Here is a 5,534-nt window from a genome sequence, read left to right on the forward strand (position 1 = left end):
AAGCAAAGTAGAAGCAAATTCTGTACAAATAAATCTGCACTGCATCTCACCTGGAGACATAAGAGAAACACAGGTCTGTAATGAGCTACTGATGTAATGTCAGCTGAGCTGTTCCTACACTTTGCTGAGTTGCATGTACTCAAATCACAACTCACTGACATGAGGACTTCTTCACAAAAGGTCACACCCTGTGCTGGAGTCAGACTCACACAGATCATGTACGAACATGAGTTTACCCACACAGCTCCAGGGATTGCTGCTGCTGTGGCTTACAGGTAAGGAAGACAACACTGGAAATTTATTCAATTGGGTGTAATTATTGCTGCCCAGTCTCAGTAAAAAATTGTCTTGTGAGAGATATAATCATGTGAAGATTTTCTTCAATTTTCCAATCTCAGATGCCAGATGTGACATCCAGATGACTCAGTCTCCAGACTCCTCTTCCTGCATCTCTGGGAGAAAGTGTTACCATCACATATCGAGAAAGTGAGAATATTGACAATTATTTATCATGGTATCAGCAAAAGACAAGGAAATCTCCTCAGCACCTGATCAATTATACAACCAGCTTTGCAGATGGTGTTCCATCAAGGTCTAGTGGCAGTGCATCAGGCACACAGTTTTCTCTCAAGATCAACAACCTGCAAACAGAAGATGTTGCAAGTTCATACTGTCAACATCATTATAGTACTCCTCCCACAGTGGTACAAGCCATGACATAAACCACACAGGGAAGCAGAATTGAGAACACAGGCTGTCCCAATTGCTCCTTATGATGTCTCCAGGTGCACAGTTTCTGAGAGTGTTTCTCTTTGCCAGGGCTTAAAGATCAATATAATGCTTTTATATAGGAGTCAGAGAAACTTTTATATGGACTAATTCCCTGTTTTTCCACCTGGGCTTAGTATCAAAACAAGGGAGTGGTTTACATTACTCATTAAAAATAAGGAAAAAAACAACTAAAAATACCTGTTTATGTCAAGCAGAACATTGGTAATAGCAGGGATTCATTTAACATTTAACATGGTTGTCAACACACACACACACACACACACACACACACACACACACCTCTTAAGTTATTTTGGTAAGAAAAAAATGTCAAAGATTAATATACTGAGGAAGAAATCTGGGGAAATAGTTAAATGATTACGAACATTTGCTTCTCTTCCAGGAGATCTGGAATTGAGTATGAACACTCAACTGATGTCCAGAATTTGATAACTCCAATTCAAGTATTATTTATGCCACTCTTCCTTCATTTGAGTGAGGGAAATCCTGCCAGTTTTGAGGCACATAAACAATCTGCAAGAAGCAAGGAGGCTAGGGAGAAAACTCATTTAAATTGAGTCCTTCAACCTGTATCTGATTTAGGTAGTTTATTTTCACTCATTTTATTCTCAAAAATTTTAGACATAGTATAGTTTTAGAAAAAAATTTTAACATTGTAATACTATCCCTGGTACACAAAGAAGTATAATTACATAGAAATTCAACCCAGGGTATCTGTACTATCTTATGAGGTGTCAGAAGGGTCTGGCATGTTTGTGCTCCTACAGATAATATGAATGTAATTTGTGCTATTAGCCACTGGGGTGTTTAAGCTTGTGGGAAATTCTGACTATAGAGATAATGTAAGGGTCACACATAACAACTATTCTATTTTTTTTTCTTTTTTTTTACTCCTTAGGAGATCCACTTAATCCCATTCAGTTTCTTCCTCTATGACTGACTACTCTGTTTCTATGGATCATTCCTTTGTTTTCAAATATTCAATGGCTTCTTTTCTACTGCTGTGAGAAGACATCATAGCCAAAAAACTTATATAAAAAAGCAAAAAGCAAAACAAAACAAAACAAACAAACAAAAAAAACCAAGCAAAATACCTTAATCGGGGAGCTCTCATTTCCAGAGTATGATTCCAGACATACCATGGTGGGAATCATGGTAGCAGGCAGGCAGGAATGGACCTTATATGGTAGTTAATAACTTAAATCTTCTACTAAGAGGAGACACAGAGAGTCATAGAGATAAATCGGAGTGACAGAGATGAGTTGAATATATTTACTTATAATATATGATAAAATACAAATAAAAGGAAACATTCTTTGTCTTTTTGAGTAAATCTTATTGGTTCCAAGTAACTACATTAAAGACTGGATTTTTCTATTCCTGACAGGAGGCATGTAATTTTAAGCCTTGTTTTCAGGGATCTTTTGAAATATCATGTTGTTAGGCAGTGGTTTCAGGGAGATAAAGGGGGTGGGAGAGGATCTGCATCCAGCCATTGCTCTGGGTCTCTGTGCAGGCCGAAAAAGGGGACTGTGGTTTGCTTTCTCTGCCACCAGGATGAGATTCTGGCTGCAGGAAGCCATGGAACCACAGTNTGNAGGGGTAAANAGGGAGCATTCTGNTGTTCCTGNGCATCATGGAGGACAGGNATGACAGGNTCTCACTCTTGGGTACTGCAGGACATTGCTGGGCACCACAGAAGAGCTGAGAAAAAAGTGAAGTCCCCTGGGGCAGTTCAGTCAGCCCAAGGGCCAAAGGGAGAAAGGGGCAGGGGGACAAGGGGCAGTGAGTTGGCCTGGTAGGGTAGCTGGTAATGCTGGGAGGTCTTCTCAAGGGAGGTTAGATGCAGTTCTTTAGTGGAAGGCCTATTCCATCATTCAAGAATGGCGGGTCTTGATGAGCATAGATGGTCCATGGTTTTAGAGCATTATTGTAGAAAGGCAGATTAATTATGGGATGGATCCCCTCATGGGATAGTCTCTGGATGGTTCATCCTTTCATCTTAGCTCCAAACTTTGTCTCTGTAACTCCTTCTGTGGGTATTTTGTTCCCTATTCTAAGGAAGAATGAAATATCCACACCTTGGTCTTCCTTCTTCTTGCTTTATATGGCCCAGTACAGGGGAATGCCAGGGCCAAGAAGTAGGAGTGCTTGGGTCAGGGAGCAGGGTGGGGAGGGGGCGAGGGTATAGGGGATTTTCAGGATAGCATTTGAAATGTAAATGAAGAATATATCTAATAAAAATTGAAAAAAAAAAGAAAGGCAGAGAGAATTTTTCTCTATTGTGACTCTTTGAGGCACATCCACTCAGGAGAGTACAGGCCTTAGAAGCAGCAGAGCTTCTGCTATAGACTCCTATGGGGCCTACATCTGCACCCAGCCGGTTTCACTTATCCTCATCCCACTGTGTACCTTCCCTGCAGAGGAAGGCTTGCCTCCAGGGTGTGACCTGACCCAGAGACACAGGTGAGATCCTCATTTTCTCTCTGGTGACTCCCTAAGGTGGGTCCACTCAGAAGAGCACAGGCCTCACAAGCACCAGAGCAACTGGGACATGGTCCTACAGGCCTACGTCTGCAGTCAGGAGATGGGGCTGTTCCAAAGTCCTCTGTGCACTGGTCTAGCCAAGACAGAGCTGGTCTACCAGGAGTACTGACATAGGCTTACAGACTTACAGGAGGAACAAGAATCAGCCAGAGACAGCAAGAACAGCTAACACCAGAGATCACCAGATGGTGAAAGGCAAATGCAAGAATCTTAGGGGAAAAAACAAAACAAAACAAAAAATAAGACTACATGCCATCATCAGAACGTAGGACTCTCACCAAGCATGTCATGGATAACACAACACACTGGAAAAACCAAATTCTGATTTAAATCATATCTCATGATGCTGATAGAGGATTTTAAGAAGGACATAAATAACTCCCTTAAAGAAATACAGGAAGCCCTTAAAGAGGAAACACAAAAGAATCCCTCAAAAATTACAGGAGAACACAGAAAAACAGGTGAAGGAATTGAACAAAACCATCCAGGATTTATAAATGGGAGTAGAAATAATAAAATAATCACAAAGGGAGATTACTCTGGAAATAGAAATCCTAGGAAAGAAATCAGGGGAGATAGATGTAAGAATCACCAACATCATACAGGACATGGAAGAGAGAATCCTGCATGCAGAAAATTCCAAAGAAAACATTGAGACAACAATCAAAAAATTGTAAAATGCAAAAAGATCCTAACTCAAAACATCCAGGAAATCCAGGACACAATGGAAGACCAAACCTAAGGATAATAGGTATGGATGAGAATGAACTTAAAGGGCCAGTAAATATCTTCAACAAAATTATAGAAGGAAATTTCCCTAAGCTAAAGGAACCGATGCCAGGGAACATACAAGAAGCCGGCAGAATTCCAAATAGAGTGGACCAGAAAGGAAATTCCTCCCTACACATAAAAATCAAAACACTAAATACATTAAATAAAAATAGAATATGAAAATCAAGTAAGGGAAAAGGGTAAAATAACATATAAAGACAGACCTAAAAGAATTATATCAGACTTCTTACCAGAGACTATAAAAGCAAGAAGATCCTGTACAGACCCTAAGAGAAAACAAATGCCAGCCCAGGCAACTATACCTAGCAAAACTCTCAATTACTATAGATGGAGAAGCCAAAGTATTCCATGACAAAACNAAATTTACACAATATCTTTCCACAAATCCAGCCCTTCAAAGAATAATAAAGGGAAAACTCCAACACAACGAGGATAACTATGCCATAGAAAAAGCAAGATAGTAATCTTTCAACAAACTTAAAATAAGATAGCCACATAAAAAAAATCCCAACTTTATCAACAAAAATAACAGGATGCAAACATGACTTTTCCTTAATATCTCCTAATATAAGTGTATTAAANTCCCCAATAAGAAGACATAGACTAACAGACTGGCTACATAAATAGGACCCAACATTTTGCTACATACAGGAAACCCACCTCAGGCACAAAGACAGACACTACCTCAGAATAAAAGGCTAGTAAACAATTTCCAANGAAATGGTCCCAAGAAACAAGCTTGAGTAGCCATTCTAATATCGAATAAAATCGACTTTCAACTCAAAGTTATCAAAAAACACAAGGAGGGGCACTTCATACTCATCAGAGGTAAAATTTACTCAGATTAACTCTAAATTCTGAACATCTATGCTCCAAATGCAAGGGGATCCACCTTCATTAGAAACTTTATTAAAGCTCAAAGCACACATTGCACCTCACACAATCATAGTGGGAGACTTCAACACCCACCTCTCATCAATAGACAGATCCTGGAAACAGAATCTAAGCAGAGACAAGTGGACACTAATAGAAGTTATGAAACAAATGGATTTAATATATATCTACAGAACATATTATCTTAAATATGTAAGCGATACATGGTTCCTCCTTCCAAAATTGACCATATAATTAGTCACAAAACAGGCCTCAGTAGATACAAAAATATTGAAATAATCACATACATACTATCAGATCACCATGGATTAAGGCTGATTTTCAATAACAACATAAATAATAGAAAGCTAACATACACGTGTAACCTGAACAACACTCTACTCAAAGATAACTTGGTCTAGGAAGAAAGAAAGGAATTAATGACTCTTTAGAGTTTAATGAANATGAAGCCACAACATACCAAAGCTTATGGGACACAATGAAAGCAGTCCTGTAAGTAACATTCATAG

General features: G+C 39.1%; 1 pseudogene; it reads left to right on the forward strand.

Moving 5' to 3' along the window:
* The first annotated feature begins 226 nt into the window (after positions 1-226).
* Positions 227-3,258, forward strand: LOC110288333 (annotated as a pseudogene).
* Positions 3,259-5,534: the final 2,276 nt, after the last annotated feature.

Source organism: Mus caroli, unplaced genomic scaffold, assembly GCF_900094665.2.
Source record: "Mus caroli unplaced genomic scaffold, CAROLI_EIJ_v1.1 scaffold_13773_1, whole genome shotgun sequence".
In the NCBI taxonomy this organism is placed as follows: Eukaryota; Metazoa; Chordata; class Mammalia; order Rodentia; family Muridae; genus Mus; species Mus caroli.